This window comes from Entelurus aequoreus, linkage group LG07, assembly GCF_033978785.1.
Source record: "Entelurus aequoreus isolate RoL-2023_Sb linkage group LG07, RoL_Eaeq_v1.1, whole genome shotgun sequence".
Classification (NCBI taxonomy): domain Eukaryota; kingdom Metazoa; phylum Chordata; class Actinopteri; order Syngnathiformes; family Syngnathidae; genus Entelurus; species Entelurus aequoreus.
In genome coordinates, this window is record NC_084737.1 from 78,168,048 (window position 1) to 78,183,913 (window position 15,866).

The window sequence follows — 15,866 nt, forward strand, 5'->3', positions numbered from 1 at the left end:
CGCTTCTGAAAAGTACCGGACGAGGAATAGCTAAACATGCTTCACTACACACCACAGCTCAGCGGCGTCAACATGTAAACAAAGGCCATTGGTGGATCGAAACCTAACATCCACTGTAATGATACCAAGTACAGGAGTGTATCTAGTCAATACTACTATGTAGGGCTGCAACAACGAATCGATTAAATCGATTAGAATCGATTATAAAAATAGTTGGCGATTAATTTAGTCATCGATTCGTTAGATCTATGCTATGCGCATGCGCAGAGGCAATTTTTTAAATTTATTTTATTTATTTATTTTTTTTTTAATTTTTTTTTTTTTAAATAAACCTTTATTTATTAATTGCAACATGTAAAAACAGCTGAGAAACAATAATCAAAATAAGTATGGTGCCAGTATGCTGGTTTTTTTCAAATAAAATACTGGGAAAGATAGAAATTTAGTTTGTCTCTTTTATCCTATTATTAATCGATTAATTGAAGCAATAATCGACAGATTAATCGATTATCAAATTAATCGTTAGTTGCAGCCCTACTACTATGATTACGTTGATATTTTTTGGCATCACATTTTCTTTCGTTTAAAAAAAATATATATTATGTTTATAAACTCAGGAAATATGTCCCTGGACATATGAGAACTTTGAACATGACCAATGATCCTGTAACTACTTGGTATCGGATTGATACCCACATTTGTGGTATCATCCAAAACTAATGTAAAGTATCAAACAACAGAAGAATAAGTGATTATTACATTTTAACAGAAGTGTAGATAGAACATGTTGAAACAGAAAGTAAGCAGATATTAACAGTAAATGAACAAGTAGATTAATTATTCATTTTCTACCACTTGTCCTTAATAATTTTGACAAAATAATAGAGTGGAAAATGACACAATATGTTACTGCATATGTCAGCAGCTAAATTGGGAGCCTTTGTTTGCTTACTTACTAATAAAAGACAAGTTGTCTTGCATGGTCACTATTTTATTTAAGGACAAACTTGCAATAATCAAACATATGTTTAATGTACCCTAAGATTTTTTGTTAAAATAAAGCCAGTAATGCAATTTTTTGTGGTCCCCTTTATTTAGAAAAGTACCGAAAAGTATCAAAATAATTTTGGTACCGTTACCAAAATGTTGGTATCGGGACAACACTAATTCATACTGTATATTATTCACTGTTAAAAGCGGCCCTTGAGGGCAACCATAACTGCGATGTGGCCCTCAATGAAAACGAGTTTGACACCCCAGCTATAGTACCGTATTTTTCGGAGTATAAGTCGCACCTGCCGAAAATACATAATAAAGAAAGAAAAAAACATATATAAGTCGCACTGGAGTATAAGTCGCATTTTTTTTGGGAAATTTATTTGATAAAACCCAACACCAAGAATAGACATTTGAAAGGCAATTTAAAATAAATAAAGAATAGTGAACAACAGGCTGAATAAGTGTACGTTATATGAGGCATAAATAACCAACTGAGAACGTGCCTGGTAAGTTAACGTAACATATTATGGTAAGAGTCATTCAAATAACTATAACATATAGAACATGCTATACGTTTACCAAACAATCTGTCACTCCTAATCGCTAAATCCCATGAAATCTTATACGTCTAGGCTCTTACGTGAATGAGCTAAATAATATTATTTGATATTTTACGGTAATGTGTTAATAATTTCACACATAAGTCGCTCCTGAGTATAAGTCGCACCCCCGGCCAAACTATGAAAAAAACTGTGACTTATAGTCCGAAAAATACGGTACTTACATACTTACTGCATGTATATAAAACCTTTTTTTGGTTATTAAATGTTTTTTTAGAGGGCCTTATAGGCGGAATATATCGTATTGCCATTACTTGCATTGTAAGCCGCCTCTTACTAGCAGTTTTTCACTATTTACAATGCACAGAAAAGGGACGTTTTTAAAAAGGGCCGTTTGTCTTGAACTTATCCAAGACGTGATGATGCCGGAGTAGTGTATAGTCTTCTTTTTTTCACGTTCTTTGTATAGAACAAGTGCCATAAAAAAAAAGGCAGGAAATTTAAAAGGTATATTTTTTTCTCAAAATTGTAAATCTTACAACCTCAGATAAATTTAGAGGTTTCAGTGTATTTGTTTTAAGCATATACCAGTTAATGACCGGCTCATTTCAAAATGTTTGCATGTTATTGGACTATTTTTGTAGCGAGTTTATCACTGTTCATGTTAGTTTTCTCTGCTGGTTGTTGATAGACGTCTACGGCCTTTATGGTGGGACTTGAGGATCCTGTTTTGGACTTAGGGTATGTGACCAAACATGGTCCTTTGGTTCCGGTTTGCAGTCTGCAGCATGAACATGAGAGGGTAAAGAGAGCATGGTGTGGAGGCGTAAGGCGTGGGTGGAGGGTTTATAAGCTCATGGAGACCCATGGCGTTCATCTGTGGCGTGGGAAGGGAGGGTGGGGGGGCCGGGGGGTCGGGTGTGAAACTGGACCCTCACCAGGGCACAGGGGGAGGAAGAGGGAGGGGCATTTTGATGGGGTAATGCAGCCTGGGCCTGAGGAGGTTCACCTTCTTTCCCGCAGTGTAAGGGGCACAGGTGCGTGAAGTACTGTGTGTGTGTGTGTGTGTGTGTGTGTGTGTGTGTGTGTGTGTGTGTGTTGGGGGTGGGGGGCGTGTCCAATCAATGCCACACTGTATTGTAATGATGGCAGGCAAGCTGGTTGCAAAGTACACACACAACAACAGCCGAGGATCAAGTGTTAGTGTTGCATTCAAAGACTCGTTATCATCCTCACACTTGTTGCTGTACACTTCAAGTCAGATAATAAAATATTTCCAGTGAACTCTAGCAACAGTTGCTCCCACTCATTGCATTCCCTCCTGTGACCCCGAAGGACTCGATTAAGCCTCCACTATCTGTCTACACACTCGGCATTTTTGGGATATTTCCCATAAGTTATGACAGGCCATTAGCGGGCCAGCTGTTGAATTGGAGGCGGCTATTGAGCGCGGCCATTATGCTTATATGAATACATTTCTCTGCGCCTGTCACTCTGATTGCTCCTCTGTATGTGGAGACGGACGCGACAAAGCGGACGTCAAGTAAGAGCAGCGCCGGCTACTTCTTCCCTCCGCTGGATCCTTTCACGGTGGCAAACAATTGTGCATTAATAAGGTGATGCAAATGATTGTGTTGCCCTGCATGCAGGCTGCCACATAGACAGGAAGGCCGAAGTGTAACTATTGTCCATTGCGGTCTTCTTCTTTGACATTTAAGAGGGGGCTTAGGATGAATACAGTAAGAAAGCACATGGCGGATAGAACAGTTAAATCCTGTCTGCAATGTGTGAATATTAAATAATATGCACATTTGTCTTGCCTTATGGTGAACATTTGTTCAGGAGAGAACACACAGGAGATAATACAAATAATAACAGAAGAAATTAACAAATTAAAAAGATGGTTTGACAAAAACAGACTATCGTTGAATCTTAGTAAAACTAAAATAATGCTATTTGGTAACAGTAGAAGAGAAAGTCAAACACAAATACAAATAGACGGAATAGAAATTGAAAGAGTAAACGAAACCAAATTTCTAGGTATAATGATTGGTGGTAAATTGAACTGGAAATCTCACGTAAAAAATATACAACATAAAGTAGCAAGAAACACGTCAATAATGAATAAAGCAAAACATGTTCTAGACCAAAAATCCCTTCATATTCTCTACTGCTCACTAGTGTTACCATATCTGAGCTACTGTGTAGAAATATGGGGAAATAATTACAAAAGTACACTTCATTCATTAACGGTGTTACAAAAAAGATCAGTTAGAATAATACATAATGTTGGATATAGAGAACATACAAACCCTTTATTTATTGAATCAAAAATACTGAAATTCCACGACATAGTGAAATTGCAAACAGCTAAAATTATGCACAAAGCAAACTATAACCTGCTACCCAAGAATATACAACAATTCTTCTCAAAAAAAGAGGAGAAATATAATCTTAGAGAAAAACGTAATTTAAAACATTTGTTTGCACGTACAACACTTAAAACCTTCAGTATATCAGTATGTGGAATTAAATTATGGAATGGATTAAGCAAAGCAATCAAACAATGTACTAATATGATCCACTTCAAGAAACTCTTCAAACTTAAAGTGTTTACAAAGTACAAAGAAGAAGAACCATGACAAACATTCTCAATTTATTTCATCCATCCATTCATTCATTCTTAAAGTAATCTTACTTATCTCATCATATGAAATATGACTTACTTCACCAATTATTATTATTAAATTCTTACTATTATTTATTTATTTATTTTTATCTTAATTACTTATGGAGTTTATTGTGAAAAAATTGTGAACAGGAAGTGAACAAAAAGTTTTGCAACTGTTATGTAAAGAAAAGGGGTAGGATTAAATAAGCTCTGCTTCTTCCTACTCCTTTTCGAACATGTTGAATAGAAACTGGAAATTGTGATGTATCATGTTGTATGCTTGCATGTTCGAAATAAACTCAAACTCAAACTCAAACTCAAACTCAAACTCAAACTCAAACATTTTGTACACCTCTGAAGGTTCTTTAAAACAATATTGGATAATATCAGTACCCACATTAGAAAAGATTCACGTGGACAAAACCCAAAACCAGTGAAGTTGGCACGTTGTGTAAATCGTAAATAAAAACAGAATACAATGATTTACAAATCCTTCTCGACCTATTTTCAATTGAATAGACCGCAAAGACAAGATACTTAACGTCCGAACTGGTAAACTTTGTTATTTTTAGCTAATATTAGCTCATTTGGAATTTGATGCCTGCAACATGTTTAAAAAAAGCTGGCACAAGTGGCAAAAAAACACTGATAAAGTTGAGGAATGCTCATCAAACACTTATTTGGAACATCCCACGGGTGAACAGGCTAATTGGGAACAGGTGGGTGCCATAGTTGGGTATAAAAGCAGCTTCCATGAAATGCTCAATCATTCACAAACAAGGATGGGGCGAGGGTCACCACTTTGTCAACAAATGCGTGAGCAAGTTGTCGAACAGTTTAAGAACAACATTTCTCAACCAGCTATTGCAAGGAATTTAGGGATTTCACGCTTTACGGTCCACAATATCATCAAAAGGTTCAGAGAATCTGGGAAAAAACACTGCATGTAAGTGGCAAGGCCCGTGACCTTCGATCCCTCAGACATCAAAAACCAGCATCAGTGTGTAAGGGATATCACCACATGGGCTCAGGAACACTTCAGAAAACCACTGTCAGTAACTACAGTTCGTCGCTAAGCGCAAGTTAAAACTCTACTATGCAAAGCGAAAGCCATTTATCAACAACACCCAGAAATGCCGCCGGCTTCGCTGGGCCCGAACTCATCTAATATGGACTGATGCAAAGTGGAAAAGTGTTCTGTGGTCTGAAGAGTCCACATTTCAAATTGTTTTTGGAAACTGTGGACGTCGTGTCCTCCGGACCAAAGAGGAAAAGAACCACCCGGACTTTTATAGGCACAAAGTTGAAAAGCCAGCATCTGTGATGGTATGGGAGTGTATTAGTGCCCAAGACATGGGTAACTTACACATCTGTGAAGGCGCCATTAATGCTGAAAAGTACATACAGGTTTTGGAGCAACATATGTTGCCATCCAAGCAACGTTACCATGGACGCCCCTGCTTATTTCAGCAAGACAATGCCAAGCTACGTGTTAAAACAGCGTGGCTTCGTAGTAAAAGAGGGCGGGTACTAGACTGGCCTGCCTGTAGTCCAGACCTGTCTCCCATTGAAAATGTGTGGCGCATTATGAAGCCTAAAATAGCACAACGGAGACCCCCGGACTGTTGAACAACTTAAGCTGTACATCAAGCAAGAATGGGAAAGAATTCCACCTGAAAAGCTTCAAAAATGTGTCTCCTCAGTTCCCAAACGTTTACTGAGTGTTGTTAAAAGGAAAGGCCATGTAACACAGTGGTAAAAATGTCCCTGTGCCAACTTTTTTGCAATGTGTTGCTGCCATTAAATTCTAAGTTAATGATTATTTGCAAAAAAAAAACAAGTTTCTCAGTTAGAACATTAAATATCTTGTCTTTGCAGTCTATTCAATTGAATATAAGTTGAAAAAGATTTGCAAATCATTGTATTAGATTTACACAATGAGCCGACTTCCCTGGTTTTGGGTTTTGTACATTGTACACATTGCTAATAAATACATAGAACACATATTAGGTTTCACTTCTGAAAAGCATGCAACTACTTTTTTATGAATGTTTTCAGTGCAGTGGTAGGCCAATACCTCGCTTTTGGTTAGTTTGAAAACAGTATCGCAAAAGCAACATTTCCTATAAGAAATAATGTAAATCCAACTCATTTGTTTTGGACACCCAAAAATATAAACACAAAACACTTTTTATGGATAATAATCATAGTTTTACATGCAGAAAACAATTTAAATTTCATATAAATGACAAATATCACGTTTACCTTTATTGGAAACTGCAAATATGGCAGTGAGTGGTGAAGGAGGGGAGGGAAGAGCCATGTGGACGCCACATTTGTAGATATTAAAAACATGTGGAGATACATGCTTTTCATTAACCATAGGGGGTTTCTTAAAATGTTATCACCCTGGATTTATTTTAAAAAAAGGCTGTTCGTAAAGTAAAAGGAAAACAAGTATTTGGAGATACATATCTTACAATAACTGCAATGAGGGGGAATTATCTCAAATTGTTGTGATCAAAACAAAACAATCATTACTTTCTGTAATGTTCTAGTGTATGTCTGGACCCCGGGATGCAGAGACGGAAAGTAAGTGCATGAAAGAAGCTGTTTTTTTTACGGAAAATGCAGGTAACACCAAAACAAATAAAGATGTGCAGCAGGGAAATGCACAAAGAGCAAACATGTGTGAAGCGCTAAGCAAAACAAAGCAAAATGATCCAGCTCTGTCCAAATGACATTAGAAGCGTTCTGATTGGCAACAAGGGACAGGTGTGTTCAGATTGCCAATCAGGTACAGGTGAGGGCGCTTGCGCTCATACCACAGGACTGATAGGTGAGTGAGTCAAACAGGAAGTGGAACACATGTAAGAGTAATTAAAATAAGTAAGAATAATACAAAATACAAAAAAGACTAATAACTGTCATGTGAGATCATGACTTTTTATTTGCTTTTCAGATAGAACATTTTTAAAAACTCAAAAAAAGTTTGTTAGAACACAAAACAACAGCTCATACATAACTTTCATTGGATAGTGATTACAATTGCGTATCTCCAAACTTGACATACTAAAAGTGTGTTGTTTGTCCAATCTGGGGGAAAAAAACAACAAAAAAGGGTTTTATATTTTTATTTTAAAATTACTTAGTAATGTCAATATCCCCAAATATATATATATATTTTTTATCTTACTGCACATTTATCTCCAAACAATGCAAACAAACAACAAATCTCACTTTTTTTTTTAAGATTTTGAATGACAATAGAAACACAGAAGGTGTCAGACGAGTAAATATATTTTACATATGCAAATTGCCTGAATTTATCATCATTGAGCTTTTACTGTATTCCATTATTTTGTTCTGTACTACTTTATACCACTTCATGCGACTTCCAGTGTTCTTTTCCCTATTCAGTGTATCCCATACATCCTGTCACCACCTGTCTGACGTATTCTTATTTTTCCTTATTTTCTCTATTTGTTTCTTGTCCAGTGCCCTTATTTCTGTTCACTTCCTGTCTGGTTACACCACTCTGGCCTGAGCACTCTTTCCCTCACCTGTCCCTGATTGGCAACCTGAGCACACCTGTGAGTGGTTGCCAGCCAGCCTACCCAGCAGTCAGTGCTGGAAGAATGCTTATATTACGGACTTTGTTACTGACTGTTTAGGTTTTTCATTGACTTTGTTACTAAATGTTTGAATCTTGAATCTTGTTTAGGTTTGTCATTGACTTTGTTACTGACTGTTTAGGTTTGTCATTGACTTTGTTACTGACTGTTTGGGTTTGTCATTGACTTTGTTACTGATTGTTTGGGTTTGTCATTGACTTTGTTACTGTTTAGGTTTGTCATTGACTTTGTTACTGTTTAGGTTTGTCATTGACTTTGTCACTGACTGTTTAGGTTTTTCATTGACTTTGTTACTGTTTAGGTTTGTCATCGACTTTGTTACTGACTGTTTAAGTTTGTCATTGACTTTGTCACTGACTGTTTAGGTTTGTCATTGACTTTGTTACTGACTGTTTAGGTTTGTCATTGACTTTGTTGCTGACTGTTTGGGTTTGTCATTGACTTTGTTACTGACTGTTTGGGTTTGTCATTGACTTTGTTACTGTTTAGGTTTGTCATTGACTTTGTTACTGTTTAGGTTTGCCATTGACTTTGTTACTGACTGTTTAGGTTTGTCATTGACTTTGTTACTGACTGTTTAGGTTTGTCATTGACTTTGTTACTGACTGTTTGGGTTTGTCATTGACTTTGTTACTGTTTAGGTTTGTCATTGACTTTGTTACTGACTGTTTAGGTTTGTCATTGACTTTGTTACTGACTGTTTGGGTTTGTCATTGACTTTGTTACTGTTTAGGTTTGTCATTGACTTTGTTACTGACTGTTTAGGTTTGTCATTAACTTTGTTACTGTTTCGGTTTCTCATTGACTTTGTTACTGACTGTTTCGGTTTCTCATTGACTTTGTTACTGTTTAGGTTTGTCATTGACTTTATTACTGACTGTTTAGGTTTGTTACTGACTGTTTAGGTTTCTCATTGACTTTGTTACTGACTGTTTAGGTTTGTCATTGCAAACTGTCAAGGTATTTTTAATACTTAGACCTGTTGTGTCGCGTTGCTAACTGGCACAGCTTTGTGTTTCCCTACTGCACAAATCATTCGTGTTCTTGATAATAAAAAGACTCTTACTTGCACGTCGCCATCTGTCTCCTATATTTTGAGGTCACAACTACCGCAGCGATGCATGATGGTGACACATTCGTTTACTTGTGGCGGGCTGCCACAAAAAATGTTCCAAACTTCCACTAAACACTTATGATGTTATTTGTCTTAAACTTTGAGTTTGAGGTTTGAGCAACAGACGTCTGTAGCTAGTCAGGGCACACAGACACACGCGTATGCGCGCTCACTGCACGAGTGCAGAGCAACAGATTGGTCTTGTAGTACAAAGATGGTGGTTAATTTTCGCTTCCACAGAGTTTGGTGACTATATGCCTGTATGTAAAAACAATTTTAAAATGTGTGTTTTATGTACGTTTTGTGAAAATCTAATTAACTAAACATTTGTACAAGTTTAAAACAGTCACAATGCTATTTTTTGTTAGCCTTTCAATGAGCAGGCCCATTGTATGTTAGCATGACCAACCTTTATCCTGTTTATATTTTTCCAATTTTTACCAAACTGTATTGTTGATTTAACCTGATTATTGCATGTATGTGCACTTCATGTATATATTAATATAGTTTGCTATGCTTACTTAGTTTTACAGTAACTTCATTGCTAAGACTATCAATAAACAACCTCAATTTAGAGTTTAAGTTTTTTCATCTTTAATTTAAAGAATTGTTTATGTATGTATCCGCCCAACTAAATTCAAACTTTCAGGGAGGGCGGAATGATATATATCAATAAACCAGAAGTCTACAAAGGGCAGTGTTACATTGTAGAAATATCAGTGGTGGGCCGTGCGTTTCCCACCTAGGCTTTCAGTGATGTCCGACTTCAATGATTACCTCTTAAAATACCATAATTTATGTCACCACATGACCATTGCTGGAGATATACTATACAGAAACACATTTACGCCCTACTGTGCATTGAACCACCTCAACAGTTTACAAAACGGGTTATTTTCTGGCGCATTCAAAAATCTATTAACCTGCATCAGCAATTAAAACATATCTTATGGAGTATTGTCAAAATTAAAATTGCAAAAAAACATATTAAAAGTGAAAAAAATTAAATATTTGAACTCACAATTTGTAGAAACCATTCGACGCCGTATAAGCCAGCAGTACCCCTCGTAGTGGTGGGCATTTCCCCATTTCATTGCCTGAGCTAGCTTTGACATCGTCTCACAAGATGTAGTTTCTCTTTAAATATCCTTCTTGAAAACGGCCCGGCAAATATATATCTGCCACCTAATCAACGTTTTGTTCACCTTCTCTGCTAGCCCGGTACGGCTACGGCGCAACACTTCCTGCTTCCTGCTAAATTGAAATTTGTGAATGGATACTCATTTTGGAATGACAAGTGAGTATCCAATCACAGTCTCGTTAACATCAGGCTACTTAGGTAGGCTACTGTCAACAACTTGTGATCTGATAGGCTATCGCAACTGTCTATCAACTCTATGTGTTCTCAAATTCCTCCGCTAACGGTCCCGGTGAGTATCCAATCACAGGACGCGTAAATGTCACGTTCAACGTGAGGCCAGCTAGAAGGCCTTACTGACAACAACTCGTGATCTGATTGGCTATCGCAATTGTCTATCAACTGTATGTCCCCGTTCACTTACAGTGCATAGACGCCCGCATTGTCGATTCTGAAGGCCCCGGGCAGATTTGGTACAGCATGGCAACATAAGCTAGCTGAATTCTGATTGGATACAAACTTTAACTTAAAAACAACAGCACTGGAACGAGCATAATATGACATGAAGAGAAAATGAATACTTTTAGATATTTATGGAAAGTAAATAAAAAATGTGTTTATCTTTAATTATGATCATGATTTCTGGTTATGTTAGGCCAGCAGAGAAGGCCTTGCTGGCCCTGACGGCACACCACTAAGTAATATGCTGATACTAACACAGATTTGTTTTTAAATATATGTATAACTCTTGTTCACCTTTTAAAGAAAAAAGAAACATGTGTCATAGGTAGCCAATTATACAATTACATCATTTTGACATTGCCCCAACACACGATCTATGGTAAACACTCTCATTAGTGTGGTTTGTGTCTAATGGTAGGTTAAATGTGTAAATGTCTTCCTATGATGGATTGTATGAAATATTTCTATTTGCATATTTAGGCTAACAAGATCAGACAAGTCCCTGTCCCAACTGGCTGGGAGTGAACCGCAAGTGCACTTTCAGCGGTCACAACACGACTCAGCCCTCACATCTGATAAAAGCACTTTAAAAAGTGGAGTGTTTTGACCCCAAACAATGTTTTGAAACACTTTCTTCTTTGACCAGTGAAGCACAATAGTGATAGCATCAGCTTATAGCACCAGCATCTGATGGCAGCATTTGTTTACGCTCACTAAGAGATTTCATCAAATATTGTTGTGGCCTGGATTGATGTCTCTTGTGGACGTTTCTGCGGCTTCAACTCCTGAGATTGTTGCCAGCCTCAGTTGTGTGCTTGTGTAGTTTGGCTGTGTTCCCCGCTTGGTAGGAAGGGTGGGAAATGTGTCATACCGAAGGTATCTTTGGAATTGTTGCATATCTCATTCCAACTCTGACATTTTGAAAGGTCATTTGTCTCCTTCACTTTTATATCAGCAAGGATATAACTTAGCTGTTTGGTATGCAATGGATCACCGCAAGGTTAAACACAATGACAAACAAATGAAAATAGAATGAATCAGTTCCGGGGTGAACCTTTATTACCTGTACAGACAAAGTTTTAAGTAACGTTTTAAAGGCCTACTGAAATGAATTTTTTTAATTTAAACGGGGATAGCAGATCTATTCTATGTGTCATACTTGATCATTTCGCGATATTGCCATATTTTTGCTGAAAGGATTTAGTATAGAACAACGACGATAAAGATTGCAACTTTTGGTATCTGATAAAAAAAAGGCTTGCCCCTACCGGAAGTAGCGTGACGTAGTCAGTTGAACATATACGCAAAGTTCCCTATTGTTTACAATGATGGCCGCATGAAGTGAGAGAGATTCGGACCGAGAAAGCGACAATTTCCCCATTAATTTGAGCGAGGATGAAAGATTTGTGGATGAGTAAAGTGCAAGTGAAGGACTAGTGGGGAGTTGAAGCTATTCAGATAGGGAAGATGCTGTGAGAGCCGGGGGTGACCTGATATTCAGCTGGGAATGACTACAACAGTAAATAAACACAAGACATATATATACTCTATTAGCCACAACACAACCAGGCTTATATTTAATATGCCACAAATTAATCCTGCATAAAAACACCTGCGTGTTTGTTATGCTAGCTCCTAGCTCCTCTGCTAGCTCCTAGCTCCATAGAACACGCCAATACAATTCAAACACCTGATCAACACACACAATCACTCAGCCCAAAAGACCGTTCACCTAACCCAAGGTTCATAAAGCTTATATATTTTTAAAAAGTTACGTACGTGACGCACACGTACGGTACGGTACGTGTTATGCTAGCTCCTAGCTCCTCTGCTAGCTCCTAGCTCCATAGAACATGCCAATACAATTCAAACACCTGATTAACACACACAATCACTCAGCCCAAAAGACCGTTCACCTAACCCAAGGTTCATAAAGCTTATATATTTTAAAAAAGTTACGTACATACGCAAAAAAAAGCCAAAGCTGCATACTCACAGTAGCACGTCTGCGTCTTTGTCATCCAAATCAAAGTAATCCTGGTAAGAGTCTGTGTTGTCCCAGTTCTCTACAGGCGTCTGTGTATCCAAGTCAAAAGTCCTCCTGGTTAGAGTCTCTGTTATCCGAGTTCTTCCATCTTGACTGCATCTTTCGGGAATGTAAACAAAGAAGCGCCGGCTGTGTACTGTTGTGGCTGACTACGTTCGAAAAATACGTCCATTTCGCACCGACAACTTTCTTCTTTGCTTGCTCGGCTTCCTTCTCCATAATGCAATGAACATGATTGAAACAGATTCACGAACACAGATGTCCGGAATACTGTGGAATTATGAAATGAAAACAGAGCTTTTTCGTATTGGCTTCAATGTGGAAGGCATACCCGTGTTCGCCGGTCTACGTCACGCGCATACGTCATCCTCAGAGGCGTTTCGAACCGGAAGTTTAGCGGCAAATTTAAAATGTCACTTTATAAGTTAACCCGGCCGTATTGGCATGTGTTATAATGTTAAGATTTCATCATTGATATATAAACTATCAGACTGCGTGGTCGGTAGTAGTGGGTTTCAGTAGGCCTTTAACCGTCATACAAGTGTAAAAAGAAGTTAACCACTGCTAAGATTACCGTATTTTCCGGACCATAGGGCGCACCGGTTTATAAGGCGCACTGGCACTGCCGATGAATGGTCTATTTTCGATCTTTTTTCATATATAAGACGCACCTTATAGAGCCTGTTAAAGGGGTCATATTATAATAATTTTTTTCTAAATGTAAAACACTTCCTTGTGGTCTACATAACATGTAATGGTGGTTCTTTGGTCAAAATGTTGCATAGATTATATTTTACAGATCATCTTAAAGCCGCTTTCTGACAGTTGCTCCCGGATGAGCCGTTTTGTGGGCGGTCTTATTTACGTGGCTCACCTTCGGCAGCGTCTTCTCCCCGTCATCTTTGTTGTAGAGGTGTAGCGTGCGAGGACGGGAGTGGAAGTAGTGTCAAAAGACGGAGCTAACTGTTTTAATAACATTCAGACATTACTTCAATCAATAACGGAGCAGCATCTCCTCATTCGGAAACAACAACAAGGCCGGAAATGTGTCCCGTGAAAAAAACGTCCGACCGGAACACTCTAATAACTAAAGTTCCTCGGGTGAATAATATAAACTCACCACACGCTTTCATGGTGAGTTTACTGACAGATATAAGTAAGAACTTTACACTAATTTATATTAGAAATGATAACAGTGGAGGATGAATGTCCCGTAACAAGAAGATAGAGAAAAATAAGAAGCTTATCGACTACAGCGGCAGGGACTACAAAGGCGGACGCGCACAATATTTTCAGGATTTATGCAGATCCCAAATACAGGTCAGCAGGTACCAATAGGTAAGAAAAGTTGCTTTTGCATAATATTGCGAAACAAAATGCCAGATACCTTATATAAACACCATAATTATACTCATATGTTTAATGCGCCGACAATCCATCAAGCGCTGCAGCACCAAAGTCGTACTAAAACATTTTGATAGATTTTTGAGCGCCGTGTGTAATGTTCTATATTTTCAATGGAACATATAAAATGTTGGTGTTGGTTTTCTGACATGGACTTGTTTCTCCAGCATTGCCCACATGTTCTCAATGTGGTTTAAGTCAGGACTTTGGGAAGGCCATTCTAAAACTTTAATTCTAGCCTTATTTAGCAATTCCTTTACCACTTTTGACGTGTGTTTGGGGTCATTGTCCTGTTGGAACACCCAACTGTGCCCAAGACCCAACCTCCGGGCTGATGATTTTAGGTTGTCCTGAAGAATTTGGAGGTAATCCTCCTTATTCATTGTCCCATTAACTCTCTGTAAAGCACCAGTTCCATTGGCAGCAAAACAGGCCCAGAGCATAATACTACCACCACCATGTGACAGTAGGAATGGTATTCCTGGGATTAAAGGCCTCACCTTTTCTCCTCCAAATATATTGCTGGGTATTGCGGTCAAACAGCTTAATTTTTGTTTCATCTGACCACAGAACTTTCCTCCAGAAGGTCTTATCTTTGTCCTTGTGATCAGCAGCAAACTTTAGACGAGCCTTAAGGTGTCGCTTCTGGAGCAAGGGCTTCCTTCTTGCATGGTAGCCTCTCAGTCCATGGCGATGCAAAACATGCTTAACTGTGGACACTGACACCTGTGTTCCAGCAGCTTCCAATTCATTGCAGACCTGCTTTTTGGTGGTTCTCGGTTGATTATTGATCATCCTGACCAATTTTCTTTCAGCAGCAGGTGATAGCTTGCGTTTTCTTCCTGATCGTGGCAGTGACAAAACTGTGCCATGCACTTTATACTTACGAACAATTGTCTGCACAGTTGCTCTTGGGGCCTTAAGATGCTTTGAAATGGCTCCAAGTGACTTTCCTGACTAGTTCAAATCAATGATTCGTTTTTTTCAGATCTGTGCTGAGTTCCTAATTTGCCTTTCCCATTGTCGCATTTGTAACCGAGTCTAATGACTGCATCACATGAGCCCTATTTAAATGGGCTCAGAGAAGTCAACAGGTGTCGTCAATCATAGTCACTCACATGAAGTTAAGAGGCCCTGCCATGAAGCTAATTGGATTTGATTGTAACTTTTCTACATCACCAAAATTGATTATGTATGTTGGTGTATGTATATCAGGGGTGTCCAAACTTTTTCCACTCAGGGCCACAGACTGAAAAATCAGAGCATGCGGGGGCCATTTTTATATTTTTCCTTTTTTAAAACCAATACAATATATAGGTTTTTTTTTTTTTTTAACCTTTATGGCTTTACTCAAGTTTGGTCCCCGGTACCCGGAAGGGAACTCAGTCATAAAATTTTTTTTTTTAAAACCAATACAATATATAGTTGTTGTTTTTTTTTAACCTTTATGGCTTTCCTTAAGTTTGGTCCCCGGTACCCGGAAGGGTCTCAGTCATAAAAAATATATTTTTTAAACCAATACAATGTATAGTTTTTTTTTTTTTTAACCTTTATGGCTTTCCTCAAGTTTGGTCCCCGGTACCCGGAAGGGTCTCAGTCATAAAAAATATTTTTTTTAAACCAATACAATATATAGGTTTTTTTTTTTTTAACCTTTATGGCTTTCCTCAAGTTTGGTCCCCGGTACCCGGAAGGGTCTCAGTCATAAAAAAATGTTAGAAATAAGTAATACATTATTATTTTTTTCATTTAACGCTTGAATCTCGAGATCAACTTCAGCTCTGTCTGTCGTTATAACGTTTTTTTAAATGTTGTTTTTATGTTTATGCCCTTTAT